We start from the raw sequence: 22,654 nt of genomic DNA, 5'->3' as shown, positions 1-22,654 counted from the left end.
AGTGGAACCAAACTGACAGAACCGAGGAAGAAGGGAATCCAATAATACACTTAACTACCTAAGTCAAGCCATTACGTGCTAGGGCCGTAGCCAAGTGGAGAAGATGTTCTATGTATTGAAGAGTGTTTACTTTGGTGTGGGGGTGGGAAGGAAGGACGTGTGCCTTCTGCTTTCTACTGTTGTTCCCTTCTCTTCTGCCAGCATTATTTCTTCCACCACCATCACAACAATTTCTACCTTTTTCTCTCTCATAATAATTGACCAAATGACAGGTGTGTGAAGATAGGCATCACAGTGAGCACAATGGGAGTGAGCTCTAGAAAAGTCTCTCTAATGTGTGTGCTTCTGTTTTAATGATGCAAGCTACTTTTCAGGTGCTCATTCTTGTATTCATCTTCCTCTTTACATGCAGAGGTAAGTGATATACAATGTACAAAGTTACCATTGCACCGTGAGAGGAAAAGGTGAGACCCAATTTCAGGCTTTGTCTTCCTTCCTTCCTTCCTTCCTTCCTTCCTTCCTTCCTTCCTTCCTTCCTTCCTCCCTCCCTCCCTCCCTCCCTCCCTCCCTCCCTCCCTCCCTCCCTCCCTCTCTCTCTCTCTCTCTCTCTCTCTCTCTTTCTTTCTTTCTTTCTTTCTTTCTTTCTTTCTTTCTTTCTTTCTTTCCAGAGTTTCTCTGTGTAGCCTTGACTGTCCTGACTGAACTCATTTTATAGACCAGGATGGCCTCAAACTCACAGAGATCTACCTGCCTCTGCCTCCCTGAGTGCTGAGCTTACAGGCATCAGTTTTGTATTGACATTCCCAATAACCTTTGTTTTCTTAAACTTGTTTTTCTTTTTTTATTTTTCTTTATTAATTTCACTTTACTCACTTTGTATCCCCCCCGTGGTTCCTTCCCTCCTCCTATCCCAGTCCCTCCTTTCCTCCACCCTCTGCCTGCATGCTCCTCCCCAAGTCCACTGATAGGGGAGGACTTCTTTTCCTTCCTTCTGATCCTAGTCAATTAGGTCTCATCATAAACTTGTTTTTCTAATGTGCTACTAGTAATAGAGTAGGGGGATGGAGTCCTTTTCCTCTTTACCTCTGTATCAGAATGTTTGTTTGGAAGCAAAGTGGAGGGATTGGGCTTGTCATCTGTTTTCTTTTCCATTAGCATTGTCAGATACTCTGTGATGACGATACCTATCTCCAGCGAGTCAGTGCTCAGTAGAATATAACATAGAACCCCGTTGGATGGGAGAAGATGTGGGCCTTACTAGGGTGGTTATGAGTTAAATTTTCATCGACAATTTGGCTGGATTTGAAAATCACCTAGAAGGCTTATCTCTGCAAGTATCTGTGAGGGTGTTTCCCAGAGGTTAACTAAGAGAAAACCTATCCTGAATGTGGAAAGCATCATTTTATAGGATGGGCTTCCAGAATTTAATAAAAGACAAAAAGGAGAAAGCCAACTGAATGCCACACTCCATCTCTCTCTGCTGAATGACAAAGGATAGCATGACCAGCTGCTTCTCGTTCATGTTGCCATGCCTTTCCTGCCAAGGCAGATAGTAATCTTTCAGACCTTTATGTCCTTAAATTGCTTCTCATCGGATAATCTGTTACATTAACAAGAAAAGTAACTAATGTTCGCCTCTCATAGCAAAGTCCCAACTTAAGCACAACAGATAAGATCTCTTGTGGAAGCAGAAGGGACCTAAATATGCATAGAGGGAGGAATTCACATCATATTCTCTCCAAATTTTCAGCCAGTATGAGCAATATTAGGATCAACTGTACCTTCTTTGGATAATGTTTTGATTCTAGTACCTTTTAAAACATATTGAGTAAACATGAAAATATATCACGGCATGGCACTGTCCTGTATGGTGGTTTCATAGCTTTTGGGTCTGGAAAGCCACGAAAATTTAATTCCACAGAGATCCAGTTTCCCAGTACCATAGATTCATTTGTAGGAATTTGGAACATAAGGCACATATTATAACAAAATTCCAGGGTGTCAGAAGGTCTAAAAACCCAGAGAGTCGTGTCCACTGTTTTGTTTTCCTCAAACTATATTATGGACATATTTATATGTAATATCCTCTATAGCTAGATAACTCTGTTTTCTCCCAATAATATGAAGCACAAGAATTGAAAACATAAAACTATCCCTTGAGGGAAAAGGGGGGACTTTTTTCCAGTTGTTGCCACTGTGGAAAACTCATTTTAATCTGGAGCTTTAGTCTGTCCCCTTTCTTGAGATGAAAGCATTTCTTTGTGTCTACAATAGAAAAATGACACCAATTTAGCCCTGTACTTTGCAAACCCACGCTTGTGCTTGTCATATTTCTTGAATTATCACAGTTGTCCATCAATTCTGTCAGACAGAGCAGGAAATTGGGCTGTGGGTTGGGTCCTGTGAAGATACAGATTTCTATAAAACTTTCATAAGAATAGCGCTTTCTTATAAGATAATGGCTCCTGTGTGTGCCGATGTGTGTGTATGTGTGTGTGTGTGTATCTGTCTGTCTGTCTGTGTTTGTCTGTCTGTGTCTTTAACTTTGGGGAATATAAGTGCTTTTAATCCCAAAGACCCTTTTGTAATCCTTACTTTCAAGGCTTTGATGATCTTGGAATTTACTTTTGCTCCTTGAGCTGAGCTAATTGTCTGAGGTCATAGGACTCCACTGAAGGTTTTGCATATTCAAGTAGATATACTGAATTTTGCCCAGGGTAATGGATCACAATAAAGCTGTTAAGTCAAGATTTTAAAAATTAATATAATCTGCAATTTTAATGGTGCCAAGCAGTTTAAAGGTCTCTGAGTTCAACACATTTATTTTTCTGATGAGAAAACAAACATCCAGAGAGCTGTTAGATTTTTACCAAGGGTCACATGGCCAGTTAACAGCAGACCTGGTATCAGAGCATCAAAATAGAAAGCTTTTTCATTTTCAAGGTACAAAATGTTGAGACACAGTGAAAAGTCCAGAGAAAAATCACTTGACTAACAGCTGTATGTTCACCACACAGTCAAGTTTTATCATTATAAGTATACTTCGTTTTTAAATAAACAAAACATTAGTTCATGTTACCATGTAATTCTTGTTATCAATACGTTGCCTTAAAAATAGAGTCAACAACAACAACAACAACAACAATAAAATAGAATCAAACTGAAAGAATTCTTCTGAAACTGAGTTCTTATCTGGTAGTTCTCTCCCTCCCTTCCTCCCACCCTCTTGTTCTCCCCTCTTGCCCTGTTGCTTTCTCACTCTGTTTTTCAGTTCTTCCGATGGAATCCAGGGCCCGACCCACATCAGGGAAGTACACCACCACTGAGCTGCTTGTAATTCAGGCTAATTGCTTGCCACTGTTTTCAGGATTTTCAGAACTATGGTTCATTCATTTCTACTGTTTTCCATACTGTGAACATATCACAATTACTTATATATTTACCTCAGGGTGTGTATTGAGATTTGTATCCTCTCAATGTGATAAATATTTTTCTTTACATCTCTTGTGCTCAAACACAAGAATTTCCTGGTTACATTCTTACAAACAGCCATATTCAATATTACCTGTATCTCCTGTATCATTATGTTGCAATATATTCTATAGAATTGTTAAGCAACATCAATCCAATTGGTAGCAAATGCTTCTCACTGTGATTTCAACAAATGTTTTCTTTATTAATAATAACCATTATCGTCACCTATTTGTTAGCTAACAAATACCTCCAAACTTAGAAGAAGCAATTACTTGCTTTTATGTGTCCACTGGCTAAACGGTCTGACTGTTCTTGGGACTGCAGGCCTGTGGATGCATGTCTGTTCCACTGTTTCTTACCTTTGAGCTAACCCAGAGTTTTGAAGCATTCTGTCAGTAAATCAAGAGCTGAGAATACACACCCCATCATATCTGTCATCTGAAGTGCCTGCTTGCGACCCCTCTGCTGATGTCCCAGTGACCAAATCTGGGTGCTTGGCTGAGCCCATAACTGGGGAAACATCCATCCCTTTAAAGAGAAGCAAGTACACCAGTGCATGTAACTGCAACAAGGAAATAGAAAGCTGTGTTCTATGATTTGACCCAAGCATTTTGGGGTATTCTAGTTTCATCTTCTGTGACTTGCTGCTTGAGTCATTGTTCATTTGGCTCTTGAATTGTCTGTCTTTCACTCTGCTTGTAATGAGAATAAATATTATTCTCATTCTGTAGATTGCTTCAGATGACGACTGACTTCCCACTCTGTGGCAATTTTCACCGTATGTACAAACCTAAATCTTTACTGTACTTTACATACTTCTCAGTTCTTTCCTTTGTGGTTTTGGTTTGATATTCCTGATACAGAAAATTACCACTATCTTACTTTTCTATATTCATAGTTAATCATTTCAATATGTTGACTACTCCATAATGTCTTATTTTTGTCTACTCTATTATTATAGATAGATAATCGATAGGCAGATAGATAATTTAGATCACAACTCACACTTCTATTCCTTTGGATCCAGCATTAATAGCACTTGTCTTATTCATTCTAGTAGTATAATAACAATTGATATGTTATGCATTATGTCTTTATATTTTGTTCTTTAGAACTGTAGTAGATATGATTGATTTTTGTTTCCCATCTTTTAATTTTTCCCAAAATTATTCATTAATTTCATTGAAATTTTGTTTATATAGCTATTTATTAAAAATTTGCTATCTTTGTGTTGTTCTTTCCTATTGTTAAAAGAAAAGTAATTAGCACCAATCCTCTGTAAAAATATTTCATCCATTTTACGTTTTCCTGGGTAATTATATTAGTTCTCTATTGTTGAATAATGGCTATCATAAACTTAGCAGCTTAAAATCACACAGTTCATAAGTCCCATGTTTTCTGTGAGGCACAAGTCAAGGTTCTCTTCTCAGGAACTTACAAGGCTTCAAAGTGTCAGTGGCCTGTTGGCATCCAGGAAGAGTGAAGGCCGAGGCTTTTACAGTTGCTGTGGTATCTGCATAGGGCATTTGATGAGACTTTATGAGCGAGGGTCCCAGTTTCTCAGTGACTGTAGGCTGAAGCCTGCCCATACAGTGTATGGTCTATGCCCAGCCCCTTGCCTGGGCTCTCCCGATCCTGCTGTTGCCTTCATCAAGCTGACAAGGGGTTTTTAGAGCAAAGCCGTTATTATGACAGTCTTAAATAAAACAAACAAGGCATCATCTTTGCTGAGTTCTGTTGATTAGAAATAGTCATACAGAGTGTCCATTTTCAAGAGAGAATGGTTTAGATCAGGCCATGAACAGCAGCCATCATCCTAGGTCCTGTCCTCCTCCCATCTTTTGCTACCATTATAAAATAGACTTTTTTAATTTTTATTTTTTTATTAATTACAGCTTATTCACTTTGTATTCTTCCAGCTATAGCCCACTCCCTTCTACCCTCCCAATTCCAACCTCCCCCCATTTCCTCCTGTGCCCCTCTCCAAGCTCACAGGTAAGAGAGGTCCTCCTCCCCTTCCTTCTGACCCTAGCTTATCCAGTCTCATTGGAACTGGCTGCATTGTCCTCCTCTGTGGCCTGGCAAGGCTGCTCCCCAATCCAGAGGAAGCAGTCAAAGAGCCAGCCACTGAGTTCATGTCAGCCCTGTTCCACTTACTAGGGTACCCATTTAGAGACTTGTTTGTTTGTTTGTTTGTTTACAACCAAACCACTGTCTAATATATTCTTAAAATACAAAATGTCAAATCCCACCACCCATATACAGGACTGTAACTTATTTTCACACAGTAATCTAATATTCACTGTTTTTAAATTTTAAATTTAAATTTTAAATTAAAAATTTTTAATTTTAAATTAATGTGACTGTTTTAAAATTTTTTCTTAGCATTATTACCTAGTCACCCAGAATCTCCTTGGAGTTAGTTTTATTGGAGTGGCAGCACCATGAGGAATACCTTTAACCTAGTTCAATATCGTTGAAATATCAATTTGAGGGGAAAATTAAGCAATGCTGCTACCTCACATACCACCCTGAATTTTAGTTGTAACAGAGTAGAGCATAAAACAGTTCAAATGAGAACTTATTGGCTTGTAGGATGAACATGGGATTTCTAAGCATTGATGTGGTGATGTGCAATCTTCACTGTCAGTTTGACTGGATCTGGAATGATTGTTAATTCCTATTATTTTGATGTTTATGGTGACTGTGTGTGTGTGTGTGCGCGTGTGCGTGTGCGTGTGTGTGTGTGTGTGTGTGTGGTTGTGTGTGTGCACTTCTTTACTTTTGGTTTTGCTGGTGTGCAATAAAACCAAGAGCTGATTCTTTGGGAAAATTCACCAAGAGAGACAAACTCTTAGCCAAACTAACTAAAAGGCGGAGAGACAGTATCCAAATGAACAAAAACAGAAATGAAAAGAGGGAAAAGAGGGACATAATAACAGACCCTGAACAAATTCAAAGAATAAGTAGGTCTTACTTCAAAAGCCTATACTCTACAAAATCAGAAAATCTAAATGATATGGACAATTTTCTTGATACATACAACTTACCAAAGATAAACCAAGATCAGGGAGTCAGTTTAAATAGACCTATAACTCCTAAGGAAATGAAATCAGTCATTAAAAGTCTCCCAACCAAAAAAACAAAAAAGAAAAACAACAAAAACAACCTAGAACCAGATGGTCTTGATTGTCTCAGTGCAGAATTCTACCTGACTTTCAAAGAAGAGCTAAAACAGATACTCATCAAAATATTTCACAACACAGAAACAGAAGGAACATTGCCAGACTCATTATATGAGACCACAGTCACCCTGATACCTAAACCACACAAAGACTCAACAAAGAAAGAAAATTTCAGATCATTTTCCCTTATCAACATTGATGCTAAAATACTCCCAACCTGAATCCAAGAACACATAAAAAACATCATTCACCATGATCAAGTAGGCTTCATCCCAGGGATGTTGTGATGGTTAAATATATTAAAATCCATCAACATAATTCATCATATAAACAAACTAAAGGGAAAAAAACCCTCATGGATTATCTTATGATAGAAAAGCCTGTGACAAAACCAACCTTTTCATGTTAAAAGTCTTGGAGAGATCAGGAATATAAGGCACATATCTAAACACAATAATGGCAATATACAGCAAACCAACAGCCAACATTAATTTAAATGAAGAGAAACGTAAATCAGTTCTACTAAAATCAGGAACAAACAAGGTTGTCCTCTCTGTCCGTATCTATTCAACATAGTACTTGAAGTTCCAGCTAGAGCAAAAAGACAACTAAAGGATGTCAAGGAGATATAGACTGGAAAGGAAGAAGTCAAAGCATCGCTACACACAGATGATATGATAGTATACATAAGTGACCCCCAAAATTCTACCAGAAAACTCTTATAGCTAATAAACACCTTTGACAAAGTACCTCAACTGAAGAATGGATAAAGAAAATGTGGTCCACTTACACAGTGAACTACTACTCAGCTATTAAAAACAAGGGCATCATGCAATTTTCAGGCAAATGAATAGAACTAGAAAATAATTGTGAGTCAGGTAACCCAAACTCAGAAAAACACACATGGTATGTACTCACTTATAAGTAGATACTATCCATAAAGTACAGGGTAACCACACCACAATCCACAAACCCATAGAAGCTAACTAACAAAGAGGGCCCAAGAAAGAATTCTTGAGTCCCACTCAGAATGGGAAATAGAATAGACATCCGAAGTAGATGGAGGGAGGGAACTGGATGGGAGAGGGGCTCAGACGGGTAAGGAGGGTGTCAATCAGGTGTGGGAAGAATGGGAAGAGAGGGCTGGGAGAGAGATGGGAAATTGATAGGAGGCATGGATGGGTCCCCAGAAGTCTATGGGGGTGGCTCTAGCTGATACTCTTAGCAGTGGGTTATATGGAGTCTGAAGTGACCTCTTCCTATAGCCAGGGAGAACTTCCAGTGGAGGGAATTGGACACCAACTCACCCACAAAACCTTTGACCCACAATTTGTCCTGCCTACAAGAGGTGTAGGAGTAAAGATGGAGTAGAGATTGAGGAGAATGGTCAACCAATGACTGGCCCAACTTGAGAGCCACTCCATAGGAAAGAGCCAACCCCTGTCACTATTAATGAAACTCTGCTATGCTTTCAGACAGGAACCTGACATAACTTCTCCGAGAGGCTTCACCTAGCAGCTAATGGAAACAAACAGATGCAGATACCACAGCCAAATAATAATCAGAGCTCAGGAACTCTGGTGAAAGACTGTGTGTGTGCGTGTGCGTGTGTGTGTGTGTGTGTGTGAAGGGGGGATCAAGGACATCACAAGACCTACAAAGTAAACTAACCTGGGCCTATGGAGCTTACAGAGACTGAATCACCAACCAAAGAACATGCATAGGATGGATGTAGGCCCCCTACACCTATGTACCAGATTGCAGCTTGGACTTGATGTGGGTACCCTAACAATTTGATGAAGTGGAGTTGCTGTCTCTGACTCTGTTGCCTGCCTTTGGATCTCTTTCCTCCAGCTGGCCTGCCTTGTCTGGCCTCAGTGGGAGAGGATGCACCTAGTCCTGCTGAGACTTAATGTCACCCTCATCATTCTAGTCGAAAAATTTACTAAGAGAAAGAAAGGGAAATTAGGAAGTGAATTTTGTTGACCAATCAGTGTCTTATCCATGGTTGCATCATAAATGTCATTATTAACGTGTGTGCTTTTGTTCTGTTACCATTCGTGTTTAAGCTTTAACTGTGGGTAGTACAAGCCATTTGGATTATGACTGAGTGATTAGAATTAAAAAAAAACAAGAAGTTGGTTAACAGTTTTAATGCCCTAAATAATATCTTATTTATTATCAGCTGTTTAGAAAAGTAAACTTAAATAATTCTTCCTACTCAGAGACAGTAACTATGAATCCATATAACTAAAACAATATTTTAATACTGTTATTTGTTTTGTCTTCCGCACTTAATCCTGCATTTGGAGTATGTTCCTAAACCATCAAATTATTTTCACCCATATTGTATCCAGAGTTGTTATTGTTATGTCAATTTATGCACATTTTACAAGATGTATCAAACAACATATATGATTAAGAATTATTCATTTTTCTGTGAGAACATGTAAAATGACATTTATATTCTACTTCTTGCAGTGAAGAAAGAATTGCTTTTCAGAATTTTCCCATTGAAGAAGAAACTTTTCAGAATGGGTAAAAGTATGTTGAAAACTAGTTTTTCATAGGGGAAGAGGGAGGAATAGTGGAACCGGAAGCAGAGGAGGGAAGGGGCTATGATGGGGATGTAGAGTTAAAAAAAAAAAAGCCAGCGAGGTGATATATGTCTGTAATTCCAGCAGTCTAGGAGGCAGAGGCAGGCAGATCAGATCCTTGTGAGTTTGAAGCCAGCCTGATATACAAAGTGAGTCCAGGACAGCCAATGCTACACAGAGAAGCCTAAGAGAAGCAAAACAAAACAAACAAACAAAAACAACCAACCAACCAATCAAACAAACAAAACCTACCTTTTCTAATATATCAAAATCACATCTGTTTCACTGTATCCTAAGCCACAATGTAAACTTTACTAAAAATATTTGTTTGAAATTTTTTTTATTTCTGAGATAATAATATAGTTACAACAGGTCTCTGTTCTTCCTCCTCTCTCCAAATTTCCTGTGACCTGGAATTTTATCAGTTTCTTCAAAGCTCTCCTCTAAGATCCACCATATTGAATTTTGAGCTGAAGGCTAATTTTCTTAATATTTTTGGTTGTGAGCCCAACCTTTCACTACTGAGCCATCTTTCCAGCCCTGAAGGCTAATTTTTCACAGGGATTTTTCTTTTCTTTTCCAGTTTTAGTGTGTTGTATTTTCGTTTTCACTTACTTTCAGGGTTTTTTAAAAATTCCTTCTTGATTTCTTCTTTGACCCCCTCACCACCCAATAGTATGTTGTTTAAGTTTCAGGAGTTTGTTTAATTTCTCGAGATTCTTTTGTTGTTGATTTTAAACTTTACTGCATCATGGTTAGATGTGAGCACATGGAGCTATTTCAGTTTTCCTGTGTTTGTTGAGATTTGCTTTGTGTCCCAGTAAAAAGGCTGCTCTAGAGAAAGTTCTATGGTCTGCTGAGAAGAGTATGTATTCTGTAGTATTTGTGTGGAATACTCTATAGGAATCTGTTAGGTCTATTTAACAGATGGTTCTCTCTTTACATTTGGTTTAAAAGACCTGTCGACTGGAGAAAATGGGATATAGAAATCACCTAGAATTGCAGAATTGGGAGTCAAATTATGGGCTAGTAGAATGTTTTGTGTGAGACTGGGTATGCCAGAGTTTGGTGCATATATGTTTATGATTTTTTCCACTACTTTTTTATTTTTTAATATTAGTTAAAGTAACTTTGTATCCCAGCTGTATCCCCTTTCTCATTCCCTCTCAATCCCACCCTCTCAATCCTATCCCTCATCTCCTCCTTGCTCCTTTCCAAGTCCATTGATAGGAGAGGAACTCCTCCCCTTTCATTTGACCCTGGTTTATCAGGTATCTGCAGGGCTGGCTGCAAAGTCCTCCTCTGTGGCCTAGAAGGGCTGCTCCTCCCTCAGGGAGGAGCCATTGAGTTCATGTCAGAAATAGTCCCTGTTCCCACTACTAGGATATACACTTGGATACTGAGCTACCATGGCCTACATCCAAACAAGGGTTCTAGATTGTATCCATACATGGTCCTTGGTTGGAGAAACACTCTCATAAAAGACCCCTGTTCCCAAATATATTTGGTCCTTGTGGAGCTCCTGTCCTCTCCAGGTCATACTATCTCCCCCTTCTTTCATATGATTCCCTGCACTCTGCCGATGGTTTGGTTATGAGTCTTAGTATCAGCTTTGATACACTGCTAGGTAAAGTGTTTCAGAGGCCCTCTGTGGTAGGCTCCTGTCCTGTTATTTGTTTTCTTCTAAATCCAATGTCCATCCCATTTGTCCTTCTAAGTGAGGATTGATCATCTAACCCCAAGTTATGTTTAGGATAATGATGCCCTCCTGGGTTAGTTATTGATCATGAATGAAGTGTCCTTCTTTCTCTTTTGATTAATTTTGGTAGGGTGTGTATGTTTTCAGATAATAGAATAGTGATGCCTGTATGGGCATGTCTTTCCCTAGTGTAGTAACATGAAGAAGAGTAACATAAATTTGAGGGCAAATGTGTTGTGAGGAATAAGGGAAGGGTTGGACACAAGAGGAAGAAGTGGACATTTAATAAATTATGTATGTAATTCTCCCCCAAAAGAGCATTGTTTGCACTGAGATGTGACTTTTAAAGACATCACACAAAATGGGCCTACAGGTTTGGTCAGCCTAACAGTGATGGGCAAGGGGTTGAAGTTAGAAGGAGTGTATGAGACCAGCCTTTGCTCTTCGGGTTGGAAAAGCAAATGGCCCATGCTAAGGACCGTTCTTTAGAAAATGGAGATTTGAGAACCCCAAAGGGATGTAGTATTTTGTGTTCACTTAATGTGGGAGCCTGAGCTACTTTACTCAAATATGGAGAGAAAATGTGACTACATTAGGATCATAAGTATTTCTTTAGAAACCTCATTCTTAGCTACAATGCAAAGATTCTGTTTCCCTCTTCTTGCCCCTTCCGTTCCAATTACCTGCTGTTGCATAGCTAGGTATCATGGCACATGCTTACAGCTCTTGTTTAGTAAGTTCCTGGGCTCTGCGGATCAGGAATTGGGACAGGACTCAGCAGGGGATGTTTGTCTCTGTCCTTTCCTGGTGGTAACCTCAGCAGGAATACTCAAAGGCAACTAATCACCTGGGGTGGAATTGAAATAAACTAAAGTTTCTTCACTCCCACCTCCACACCTGGTGTTTGATGCTGCCTCTTGGGTGAGAATTTAGCCAAGACATTGAAGTTCTCTTTTCCCAGCCTGGGATTCTAGACAACAAGGTGGCTGATTTCCCAGGGTAAGAATCTCAAGGGAGGTCAATCCTCTGATTGAACACCATCAAGCTTCCTTTTAGTTGAGCATTAATTCCTTTATGTACAACTAAGGCATGAGCTACATTGGCTAAATGATTATTCAGGGTCTGAGCAGTCTGCCCAGTATGACTCATGGCTAATGCCCTGGTGGTAGCTCCAACAGCCGCCAATGAGATGGTAGTAACAATGGTGACTGTAGTTCCAAGATCCCTTTTCTGTCTGAAGAAAGTCATAGCGTGAGGGGCATCAACGGGCACAGGCACGCAGTGAGGCATGCGAATAACCAGGGCATACCTAAATTTACTAGCATTCCAGCATTGGGCAAAAAAGCAAGTATCATTACCACAATTACTTGGCTCTATCTGGCTAATAATGAATAAAAATGGGGGATATAGACAAACAGGTGTGGGCTTATAGGAAATATTATGAGAAGCCTTAACCCCCTCGTTGAAACATCCTGCGTCAGTTCTAGAACTAGCAGTGGTGGTGTCCGAGGTCTGAGTAGTAGGTCCCGCCTCTGAGAAAAAGGTATCAGACGGGTCTGATGCTCTTTGGGTGGATGACACCTAAATGAACATCGGTACAAAGTCCCAATTTATTTCTAATATCAGAGATCAGACCTCTACTCTTGCCTGATGCGTCTAAAACAAAAAGGGGGAACTGTAGAGAGCTGCGGAATGCTGTGCCTTAAAGATGGAGCTGGTTTCCACCTTCCACCTTCCCGATGGTGAGTGCTCTGTCACGAACAATTCCACATTTGGCTAAGGCTGAGGATCTGGCTTGCTTCCATATATGTGGACCTATCTGCATTGCCCACGTGGCACGCCTGGGTTGGCTACCCAGAGGCTATTTAAGCTGTGGGCTGGCTTTCCCCAGGGTCAGATGATTGTTCAAGGTTCCTGAATAAACTGCATTGAAAAAAAAATATTGAACTGTAAGTAAATTCAGTTCTCAATAATGAGATTTGAAATTTATAATAATACTATTAATCATCACTACATTTCCATACATTGTATAGAAATGAATTTATGATATTTGATGGATTTTATTTTACTGATTTTGATTAAATGGTGTGTATGACATTTGAAAAAAAAAACAAAAACAAAAACAAAAACAAAAAAAGAATCTCAAGGGAGAACCAGGCAGAACCTTGCCTTAAAAGATCATCCTGAATGAGGTATCCCAGAAGCAGAAAGACACATATGGTATATATTCACTTTTAAGTGGATAATAGACCCATAAGATAGGATAAACATACTACAATCTGTACACCAAAAGAAGCTAAGCAAGAAGGAGGTCCCTGGGTAATATGATCAATCCTCACTTAGAAAGACAAATGGGATGGACATTGGAAGTAGGAAAAAACAAAAAACAGGACAGGAGCCTAACATAGAGGGCCTCTGAAAGACTCTACCTAGCAGTATCAAAGCAGATGCTGAACCTCTTAACCAAACCTTTGGCAGAGTACAGGGAATCATATGAAAGAAGGGGGAGTTAGTAAGACCTGGAGAGAACGGGAGCTCCACAAGAACCAAATATATCTGGGTACAAGGGTCTTTTCTGAGACTGATTCTCCAACTAAGGACCATACATGGATATAACATAGAACCCCTGCTCAGATGTAGCCCATGGCAGCTCAGTATACAAGTGGGTACCCTAGTAAGGGGAACAGGTACTGTCTCTGACATGAACTCAGTGGCGGGCTCTTTGACCTCCCCACCCTCTGTGGGAGGAGCAGCCTTGCTAGGCCACAGAGGACATTGCAGCGAGTCCTGATGAGACCTGATAAGCTAGGGTCAGATGGAAGGGGAGGAGGACCTCTCCTATTAGTGGACTTAGAGAGGGGCAGGGAGGAGATAAGGGAGGGAGGGTGGGAGGAGACGAGGGAGGTGGCTACAGCTGGGATACAAAGTAAATAAACTGTAATTAATATATAAAAAATTTAAAAAAGTAAAAAAAAAAAGTCGTGAATGTCATTCCTGCGGCAGTACGTTCTCCAAGGAAATTACAAAAGCTCTGTCAGTTTAAAGATGTGAGAAATAGGCTGTAGTCCATGACAAGAAAGTTGTATGGTTGGATAACAGATGTGGAACCAGAAATATCACTGTCGTCAGTTTGAGACAATACAATCTGTCACATCATTCTCCAGCACTACCTCAAACCAGGCATTTTAATGAAAAGGAAACTTCGTTGAAGTCTACAGTTAAGTAAATCAAATGCCAGCATTTATTAATAACACAGGAAGCAGTTTAACATGCGCTACTGTTCTGTCAACAGTTCTAATCCCTAACTTTAGAAATCAGCATTTCTGGATAGAATACTTGGTGCTACACCATTAAAAATAACAGAAAAATAAACACAGCATTCATTCAAGGCATAAATATTTAAGATAAAAGACAACCAAGGCAGTGATTTCCACAGCAGGTAAAAATCTAGCATGCAGCAGCAGAAATAAACAAAGAAACAAACAAAAAACCAGCTGTTCCTACAAAGTAGGCTCTTGATTTTTTAAAATTTATGTTAATTACAGGTTATTTACTTTGTATCCAAGCCATAGCCCCCTCTCTCATTCCCTCCCAATCCCACCCTCCCTCCCTCACCTCCTCCCTGCCCCTTTCCAAGTTCACTGATAGGGGAGGTCCTCCTCCCTTTCCATCTGACCCTAGCTTATCAGGTATCTTCAGGACTGGCTGCAATGTCCTCCTCTGTGGCCTAGCAAGGCTGCTCCTCTCTCGGAGGTGGGGAGAGGTCAAAGAGCCAGCCATTGAGTTCATGTCCCTATTTCCCTTACTAGGGAACCCACTTGGATACTGAGCTACCATGGGCTATATCCGAGCAGGGGTTCTAGATTATATCCACACATGGTCCTTGGTTGGAAAATCAGTCTCATAAAAGACTCCTGTGCCATTTCATGTTGAAAAGTTGATTTTCCTCCTTCTTGTTCATATCCATGGATGTGTAATTCTAATCTCTTCTGTGTAGACTAACAAGAGAAAGCCTGGGGATTTGGCTTAGCAGTATAGAGCTTGTGTAGTGTGTTTGAGGGCCCCAGTTTGAGTCCCAGTGCCACAAACAAAACAAAATAACACATATACTGCACCAATTTTAAAATTAGTATGTCTTTCCTCTAGTAATAAATTATCATTTATTTGTTACAATTAGGTCAGAAAAGGATGGTAGATATTTCCAAAGACTAACAGCATAACTGCTCCCCTGATCTGACAGAGGATGTGGGAGAGAGGGGGAAGAAAAGGGCAGGAAGGGAAGGAACAGAAAGGGAGGGAGCAGAAGCAGAAGGAGGGAGAGCCCAATGCTAGCCAGATGTGTACAGTCAGAGCACAAATATGGAGGAGGGTCAAGCAGAAACATTATTGCAGTTCCAAGCCCTCCTTGCTGGATCTGCAATGATTTATGTTTAAAAGCTATGTTTATACGTCCCAAGAAAGGGGCATTTGTTAGATCAATAGCTACATACCATGTACCAGGAGATATGTCAATTTGCTTAATTAAGGACACCACATCTGGTACAGCAGAAAAAAAAAAAAAAAAGCTATGTTTATTGAGCAGATGAAATCTGGGCCCATTGATACTATCGGTTTCTGTCAGCTTAGCGCATAGGTATTAGAAAGCAGAGAGTGTGTTGATAATGTCATTATGCTGCCCCCTCTTTCTTAGACACCCATTCTCTCTAAAATTATTGCATAAAAATAAATTTTGTTTAAATTTAATGTGCATCTAGATTCACTCTGTCTTCTTGTATCGGGAGAGTATACGGACTTGCTTCCCGTTACAGTAAAACTTGGATTTGCCTGCAGCAAAATAGGAGGATAAAAACAGAACAACCAATGCATCTAATGAAGAAGATGTGGTCAGTGAATTAACTGTTAGAAGGGATTATTTGAGCTTGTCCTCACAAGCATCGGGAGATGTGAGCCATTACAGGGCAGCATCACCTCTAATTCCCTTATCTATGGCAGCTTCCCTGCGTCATCAAAGCAGATGCTCCCTACCCAACATGTTTGCTCATCAGAGGTGATTACACCACGGTCTGCTCTATTTATTAGAGCCAGAAAAAAATTACTAGTATATTAGATAAATTGAATTAACATGAGTATCATATTTAACAGCTTCCTTTGTGCTTATTGGGATAAGCTTTCAGAAATGTGAATGATTAAACGTGAACACACACACACACACACACACACACACACACACTCTTACACGCTCATGCTGTTTGTTTGCACATGAATCCCTCAGTTTCAGTGACTCTAATTTACACAAACTTCTAACCAATTTGACTCTGAGGCCCTTTTATCAAGCATAGGTTATTGCGGGAAGATTCTTCTAAAAAGCAAGTGCTGTGATGGACACAGAATGGGGCAATGCATAAGCTGGCAGTAGGAGGGGAGGCAGAGGCATACTTTTAAAAACAGATCCAGGCTTGTAACTGCATGGCTGCTCACTTCTCCAGCCCCTTAGGGCTTTACCAATTCGAGCCCAGGCTTTCCTTCCCTTTCTGAGATGCTTCATGGATTCCTGTGGTCATCCATGAGTATGAAGATACTGATGTAATCAGATTGTCTCAAATAACTTCAGTATGTGTAGAACCAGAGAGCTTTGAGCTTCTCTTACATCTAATCAGCAGCAGGCACTAGGAGGATAGCTGAAAATGTGATTTCTTTTAATGTAGTAGGGATTTTACAGTTAACCATTTGAAGTTAATTCAACATGCTCAGGTTAAATTTTGAGTCAGAATGTCACAAATAGTTAGGGAAATTCAGACAAAGAAAAAATTCTTCTGTTTTGTGGTTTCAAAACATTTCAAAAGGAAAAAGGAAACTTTGAAACTCTGACTTTCCTACTCTCAGCCCCAACTAAATTCCATTAACAGCTCAAAATTACCCATAAAGCTTCCTATCCTTGGCTTCCACCTTCTGCCTTCTGGCTTCCGGCATCCAGCAAGCCTTTCCCTCACCCTCCCTCTACTTGGTTTGCAGAAGCTTACAGTCCTTCTCCACGCTCGTGAAGGACAGTCTTAGCTTGCTCTAAAAGAGAACATCTGTGAAGAAGGATCACCTCAGGGTAGGCAGTCGCCAGTGGAAGATGTATGATTCAGAATACAGAAGGGGGTGCCCAGACACAAGCCCCTACTAAGCATTTGAAATGGGGGTTGCTCAAACTAAGGTTTCTGCGCAGTACAAAAAATACACACTGGAGTTCAAGGACTTTTTAAAAAAGAATATAAACCAACTCTAAAAAGTCGTATACTGATTATGTATTGAAATGGTAGTATTTTAGGCAAGTTGGATTAAGTGAACTTTGATGCAGAAATTAATTTCACTTACTTTTATCCATATTTTTTAAATATGGCTACTGGAACATTTTAAATTACATATTTGGCAATATTTTTACAGCATATCATTGGTCTAGAAACTAAAGGTTTGTTTATCAAATCCAAAATAATGGGAAAAAAATAAAACTGAGATACTAACATCCTAAGGGTTATTGAACATAATTTGTTTGTGTATTCAGGATGTCTTAACTTCTTTTAAAGAAGAGACTCCCAATGGCTCCCGTGAGCTTGTGCTCTTTCAAGGACCAAGGGACAACCTCTGTGAGTGACATACATCTATCATGTTGCAAGATTATAATTTTTAAAAGTTATTTTAACAAAAAAAAAAGACTTTTTAAGCTGTGGGCTGGCTTTCCCCGGGGTCCGAGGATTGTTCAATGTTCCTGAATAAACTGCATTGAAAAAAAAAAAAAAAAAGGAGTTTCTTTAACAAACAAAGCCACTGTTGCATTCTGAGCTAAATAGATTATTTCCATCCTTGAAACCCGCAACGCTTCTTTTAAGACACTCGAGGAAGCTGATGTTTTTCTCAAACTACTACAGCAGCCTTGTTTCCTTCTACAGCACCCCATGTTCTCTCTCACCCATTTCCTGTGTGCTATGTGGACAGGCTCTAATTAATTATCTTGTATATTTAACTACAGACCAGGATCTAGCTACGCCGAGGTACAGAAAACATGGCTCTTGCCCAGTGTTCCCCAACCTTCCTAATGCCGTGACCCTTTAATACAGTTCCTCGTGTTGTGGTGAACCCCCCTACACCATAAAATTATTTTTGTTGCTACTGCATAACTGTAATTTTGCTACTGTTATGAATCATAATATAAACATCTGTATTTTACTATGGTCTTAGCTGACCCCTGTGGTGAAAGGGTTATTCTACATCCCCCCCCAAGGGGGTCACAACACATAGGTGGAGAACCAGTGCTGGTCTGTTCTAGTTGTTAGCATAAGGAAAGATCGTGGTCTTAGAAAAGGTTACAGGGAGTCCTTGAAGCATACCAAAGGGGAGGTAGTAATGCAAAGACTGGCACTCATTCTGGTCTTCTCTGGGGGAAGCGTTTGCTTGGAGCCTTTAAAGCACACCCTCCTTGTGGAAGTGAACACATTAAATTATCAAAAGAACGTTAAAAAACTTGTATAAGTGGATCATTAGTTGACCTGATCCTGCCTTCCATCCCGAACATCTCTCTCATGCTAGGATTTTCCGTTTAGTTTGTATCCGGTCATGTGGGCATCTGTTCTTCCCAGCAGTTGTAATTCTTACTATAAATTTGTAAACTGACATTTTGATTTATGTCCTTTAGACTTGAGAGTTAGTGAGCGTGAGTCATCAGCTTTGAAATCTGGTCATCTCTAGGTCACTGATGAAATCAAATTCCGGAGCTGTGAGACCCAGAGGCTGGTCCTACAATTAGGGTTGTCCCACTTTTTTTCTTCCCTTCATTCCTCCAAAGTTCCCTCCCTCCCACTCATTTCACATCCCCCTTCACTCTCACATTAATAGCCTTTTAAATTATTATTGCATATACACATATATGTATGCACAAACATATAAGTATCACCTACTGAGCCTATTTTTGTCATTTGTGTGTATGTATATGATCTCAGGGATGACCCCTTGGTATTAAAAAACCTAAGAGATGGGTCCTTCTCTGGAGTGTCTACTTCCCCTCTCTCTGCAGTCATTAGTTGTCTGTAGATCTTTGTCTATGGATGGGGGCCTGTGAGACATTTGCCCCTTCCAAGTTAGCCTGCTTATTGCCAATGGTCAGGTCTTGCTCACGCAGCCTTTTCTAGGAGAGACTGTTTTACAGCAGACCTTCTGGAATTATAGCTTTTACAGGCTTTCTATTCCCTTTTCCGTGATGTTGTCAGAGATAGCTATATGAGCTGTGGTATAGGTGTGTCTGTTGAGGCAAGATTCCCACAGTCCCCTGACACCTAGTTGTGATCTTCTGTGAGAGTCTCCACCTCCTGTAAAAAAAAGTTTCTTTGGTGAGGAGTGGTACCTACACTCATCTATGAATATAAGATTGATGATGTAGTTAGCAACTATGCTGGGTTAGTAAAGTGGTAGCAATAGAGTCTTTTCTAAAATCTATGGCTTCGTTAGTCCCAGGTCGTAGGTCAGGTGTCTAATACTAAGCATGATTTCCCTCATTACGAGTGTTTGCCGTAAGTCCAGTTAGACAGCTGTCGGTTATGACCAACACAGGAATGCTATCTATTTATTGCACCTTTATGGATATTTTCGTCATGGTGGTCATTGTTGTGGTTCATAGATGTCATGGCTGGATAGGACTATTATTTCCCTCTCTTGGCAGCTTGCATTTTGTTTTCTGGTACCACAGAAGCTACGCTTTAGGAAAGAGGCTTTCAGGTCAGAACCAGCTCGACTAGTTTGAGTCCTGTGTCAAAGTGTCTTCGGCAACAGGCACCCACCTTCAATTCCTGAAAGGTACCCAAGGACTCCCAAAAGGATTTCTCATGCCTGCTACTGGAATGTATGGTTGTGCAGGACACTGTCGGCCTAAGCGGCTTAATTTTCTTGGTGTGTGTGTGTGTGTGTGTGTGTGTGTGTGTACAGTGTGTTTAGGCAATATGAAGTCTTGAGACAACCTTGGTGTTATTTTTCCCCTCATTCCTCCTTTTGAATCTGTATTGATCTCCTTCCTCTCTCCCCAGTTGGAACCAACCTGTCAGAAAATATTAAGAAGCTACAAAATAATCTTTAAGAATAGTCCATAATTATTCATATCTTGGAATCCCCATGGGCCCTTTCACATTTTCACTCCTTTCTCACTTTTACAAGAAAGCCTGTCTCCTGAACCACGTTATCCTTTGCAATAAAAAGAGAGAGAGAGACTCCAAGCACTCCTAGCAGCTGTGAACATCAATGGCTAACCTTAGTAGTTAAAGCTAATGTTATGGTTTATGATTAATTTCATGACCATTGTTTATTTTCAGAGAGGCAGCTAGAAATGAACATTTCCTGGGTATCATAAAACCTGGTGGCTGAAAGGGATTCTAGTGTGTCTGCGGGTGCTTCTGTTGTATACAGGAGGCAAGGCATCTATGGGTTGAAGGAAACTGGGTATGTGCTTTTATACAACATGGGTCCTTGTAGTTACTCTATAGATTCCTGTCAAGTAGGGCAATCATTGGGCCAGAGTCTCTAAAACAGACAAATAAGTATTATGACACAAAAATAGGGAATATATTCTCCTTGAACTGGTACAAAGATGAACAGACTATGCTATTGTGTACCAGTAGAAAAAGTATCAGAAAATTTTGGCTCTAATTCTAGGTAGGTTTTGACTATTCTTATTTTAGGAAGTAGAAAAGCATGTTAAAAATCTAGTGCATGCCAATTGAACATATGACCAAAAGACATAAAATTTGCTTCCTTTAAGAAATAAGTGTGAAATTTATGTATTTGTGTTTTCTCTTTAAAAGTGAACAGTGATTCACTAATTAAGAATTTCTGATGGGTGAATTGTGTGGGCATCCAGGAATCTGAATCCTGGCCCAGGGGAGAGCAATCCATACAGGGAGGACGGTGGGGAGGAATACATTACAGTAATCGGTTTCAGAAGCCTGCTTCAAAAGAAGGCATTTTAATGGGTCTGTGGGAAATCACAGTTCAGTTTTGAAAGCACGGTAATGGAAATTCTTGGAGCTAAAGGGCTGTGGTTAGGTACATTAGGCTCCTTGCAAGGGCTGCTCGTCATTAAGGGAGCCCCTCCACCTGAGTTTTCAGCCTTCCGTGTTATGCCCCAGAAATGAAATAAAATTGGTTTAAGACTTTGAAGCAGAAAGGTCGGCTGATCTTCACACAAGCCCTCATTTGGGGGGAATCGCTGGCTTATTACCAATGCACTTGCATGATATCTAGGAGATTTTAAACACTAGAGAAGCCCAGATTTGGAGGGAAAGGGGCTCAGGATAGCATCCTGGGTGAAGTCTCTGGGATGAGGATGTGCTCGCTGGAACTCTTCCTTAGCCGAAGAATCCGGGATGATGAATTGCTGACATTTGAAGCCAGTCGAATTTTATAACTTATGGATTCGTGGACTTGCTTCGGGGAATTTTATCTGTGTAATTCCTTTGATTTGTAAGACCTCTGGAATGTAATTGTCCTTTACCGTACTTCATGCTCGTTATTAAAAATGACTTGTGCATATAGATGTAAAATGAACTGCAGAACAAGAAGTGACATTTAGAAAATAGTGCTTGGGTTAAATGTAACCTCCTGAAGTCTAGAAGTGGCCTATCTGTGGAAACATCTACCTGATGTTTTTTCCAGGATAGGCGGGAAAGGTATCGTATGCTTGATTGTACTCTCAACTAAGTTGCACTTGACATACAGTAATAGAAATACTGGGATAGAAAAAGTAATACCTATAGTTGTAAAAATACACCTGAAACTTGAGCCATCCATCCTCGGCAGCATTTCCCTGAATTTAAAAACAATGCTTTTTTCTTTCTCTTTCCTTTTTTTTTTTCTTTGCCCTAAAAGTATGCTACTCTCTACTTCCTTCCAGATGTAAGAAAAGACCTTCTCATTTTTAGCCCCAATAGTCCTCACTCATTTGTGTAAGTTATTTCTCATGTCTCTAATTAGCTCCCAGGAAGCAAACAGCCTGATCAGTGTTTGCTTTAGGAGAAAGATAGCATCAGTGATTTTTTAAAAGTCTACTTTGTTGCTCTTATTCCCAGCTCAACACCCTTAGATGACTTCCTGTTGGATTAAGATAAGGAACAGCATCCCTAATATGACCTCTAACACTGCACAGAATTGGTACATGATGGTATCTCCAGTCTAATCACTCACTGCAATTAATCTTTCTACATCTTGAAAAGCCATGCGCTTGCATTGGGATTTTCACACAGAGAATCCACTGAGGGGAACAGAGGAGCAGGGAGATTCAGTCCAAGTTCAATGAATTCAGAGAATATGTTGGCAAAAATGTAAAATGGAGGAATAAAAGACGAGAGCATATTAATGATTTGGCAACTAGCAGGGTGTGATGGAGCCAGGATAGCTGGAGTTCAGCCAGTGGGGCAGAAACAGGTTAGTTTGAACAGCTGAAATACACTTCTTCTGCTTGCCCTGGGTAGAGGCCTCCCCGTACGCTAGCACTGTAATGACTAGAAATGCTACTTGCAATTGGGTAACCAACAAATGAACAGCAAACTTTGTGAACCCAAAACATAACTTCCAAACTGAAAAAAATATTTGACTGATGTGTTAGTAATCAAGGAATAAGGCAGCTATTTAAATCCCAGTGTTGCCCTTTGGGTCTCATGGTGGCATTACTGGTGGAT

This window comes from Meriones unguiculatus, chromosome 21 (genome assembly GCF_030254825.1).
Source record: "Meriones unguiculatus strain TT.TT164.6M chromosome 21, Bangor_MerUng_6.1, whole genome shotgun sequence".
NCBI classification, from domain to species: Eukaryota; Metazoa; Chordata; class Mammalia; order Rodentia; family Muridae; genus Meriones; species Meriones unguiculatus.
The sequence above is the reverse complement of the archived record's forward strand: the minus strand, read 5'-3'. Positions refer to the sequence as shown.